General features: G+C 42.7%; 1 protein-coding gene and 1 pseudogene across 1 annotated transcript in view; both read left to right on the plus strand.

Annotated features, from left to right (window-relative positions):
- The window catches only part of WDR72 (WD repeat domain 72), a 300,638-nt gene that overhangs the window by 296,219 nt on the left and 1,806 nt on the right, over nt 1-2,613 (plus strand). The gene's annotated exons all lie outside the window — the stretch shown is intronic.
- On the plus strand, nt 347-1,076 carry LOC102822608 (annotated as a pseudogene).

Here is a 2,613-nt window from a genome sequence, read left to right on the forward strand (position 1 = left end):
TATTCCTGAAACCACTGGGAAAAACTTTGATGTCTAGTCTAAGAGTACTGAGATATTACGTACTTGCAACTCCCAACCCTCTCCCTGCCCTGCTCTTTTTCTGAGAGTTTTAGGGCCATTAAGTAGCGTAGTGGTTATGAATCAGGCTGCTAATCTCATGGTCAGCACATAACCAACCACCAAGATTTTCTTTGTGTCTCACTTTAGAATCTGAAAGAGGTTATTACAAAAATAGTTCAGGTGAACAATGAGTGTTGGAAAGTGTGGGGCTTGGAAGTTAATCCGTCATCTACCCAGTTTTTCTGGCGCCAGGTCTTGTGGTAGGTTGCCACCACTGCCTCCCACTATGGGGATTGCTGAGAGCCACGAGGGTTGCAGGGTGTCCTTTGGAATGGATGAAAAGGATCAGGTCTGGATGCTGCAGGGCATCCAGCTGTCTGATCACGTGGGAAATCATATGAAGGATTCCAGTGAGCCTTCCAAAGTGGAGCAGCCAACCCCTCTGCCTAGTACACCTTCATCTTCTGTGTTTGGTTCTCCAGAAGGCAAAGGCAAAGCCCCTGGGAAAGAGTCCAAACCACAAAGCTCAGAGAATAGTGAGAGACAACAACCTTCAGGGGCGAAGGAAGACCTACTCAGGAGGTATGAACAGGAGCAGGCCATAATCCAGGATGAAATCTCTCAGCTGGTCAAGAGGGAAAGAGAGGCAGCCACCAATCACCTGACTGTGTGCCTTCAGTGGGAGGGGAGCAGCAATGACCAGGAGAAGCAGAAGTCAGCCCAGCTGGCCAGGGAGCTGGAAAGCATAGAGGCTGAGCTAAGACGCCGTGACACCTTCTATAAGGAGCAACTGGGGCGCATTGAAAGGAAGAATGCCGAGATGTATAAACTGTCTTCACAGCAATTCCATGAGGCAGTTTCGAAAATGGAGAATACCATAAAGGCCCGAGCCTCTGTGCTCAGGTCTGCAGGCCCAGATCCTCCGACGCTACCAGAAGAACCTGCAGGAGATGTTCCTGTGCTCAGACCTGGTCAGAGCCTACCAGCTCTGCGTCAGAGCCGCCCACTCGGGGTAAAGAGCAGCTGTCCTTCCTGTCCTGCAATCACTGAGCCCTGAAGAAGGAACCAAGTATACGGGACCACAGGGCCAAGGCCAAAACCATCACAGCTCGCCATGTGTATGTGAACCACTGTCTGAAACAAATAAAGCCGATGTCTCCATTAAAAAAAAAAAAAAGTTCAGGTCAATCCTTAGTCTGTTAACTTCTTAATTATCTTCTATATCACGATTAAAGCTCAATCCCTATTCTCCAGAAGAAAAAATGTGTCTCTTGACCCTCATCTTTGTTCTTAAAAAGAAACAAAATTTAGAGCAGTGTTCAAAATTTTTAGACAAATGTTTATGAAAGAACTGCAGCTTTTATGGCTTTATTGGCTTGAAAAACTAAGAATTTCACTTCCTAAAGTATTAAGGACAATGCACTCAAAAATATCTTGATATGGAAATAGCAATATGACAGAGCTTGAAAGGCCGAAAAAGAGCCCATTCAGATAAGAGTTTTCACGTTATTTGAAGCAGTTTACAATCAGTATGCATTCTGCCATTAATAGAACATTCGAGTGGGTTTTATATAGCACATTATGTATTTATATACATCGTTGTCAACCAATACAACATTTGCATGAATATGAGCAAAAAACTGGCTTTCTCATAGAGTTTCCAGGGTGTACTATATTGTGAAAAACCAAAGTGGATTTTTTTCTCTTTTACTATTCTGGCTCATGAATCACCAGTAAAATCAGGGAACAGAAAGTAGGACAGATTCAGGACTAGAGTGTTGGAGATGGCTGATGATGATGCATGGAGCAGAAAAAATGTGGAATGTGTGAGCAGCCCATCAATCATACCCATCAAGAACATATTTCTTACGGTTAGTGTTAAAAAAAAAATGTTCTAGAAGAAGTGGGGACAGTTTCGATAGTGCAACCATATAAGCTCTGTCTTTCAGTTATGTTTAACAATATCAAGTGTTAAAATTTGCCCAAAGGAAAGCATTTAGGCAACAACCTAATCATTTTTAAAAGACCATAACACTGTAGGCTTATTACATACCTTTTATATGTGTAGTATGCAATACTGGCTTATCACATACTATATATCCATAATATAATACACAGAGAATCCGTTTTTTAGATTTTTGTTAGTAGGAAACAGAGTTACTATACATATATACACTATTAACATTGTGTTTGTTATTGTTGTTAAGTACCTTTGAATAAGTTCCAACTCATAGCAACTCTGTATCCAGTTTCCTAGTAGCAGCTGACTGTGTGGTTCAAAGAGATCTTGTGGTCCAGTGCCCTATCCTACAGCACCATGCCAGGATTCCATTGTTGTTAAGCGCTGTCCAGTTGGTCCCACAATTGTGTTTAAAAGTAGTTAACTTACAAGAAAAGCAAGTTGCTCACCCAGGAAACATCAAACCAAGTAGTCAGGTCCCCTCAGGGCAAACCGCCTTCCAAGTCTAAGACTCCGTGGGAATACACACTCTGATTGGTGACCACGTTCGTCACAGATAAGGGGAAGTGAGGGAAAAACAGCAATGAAGCTGC

The sequence above is a fragment of the Chrysochloris asiatica genome, unplaced genomic scaffold (assembly GCF_000296735.1).
Source record: "Chrysochloris asiatica unplaced genomic scaffold, ChrAsi1.0 scaffold00004, whole genome shotgun sequence".
NCBI classification, from domain to species: domain Eukaryota; kingdom Metazoa; phylum Chordata; class Mammalia; order Afrosoricida; family Chrysochloridae; genus Chrysochloris; species Chrysochloris asiatica.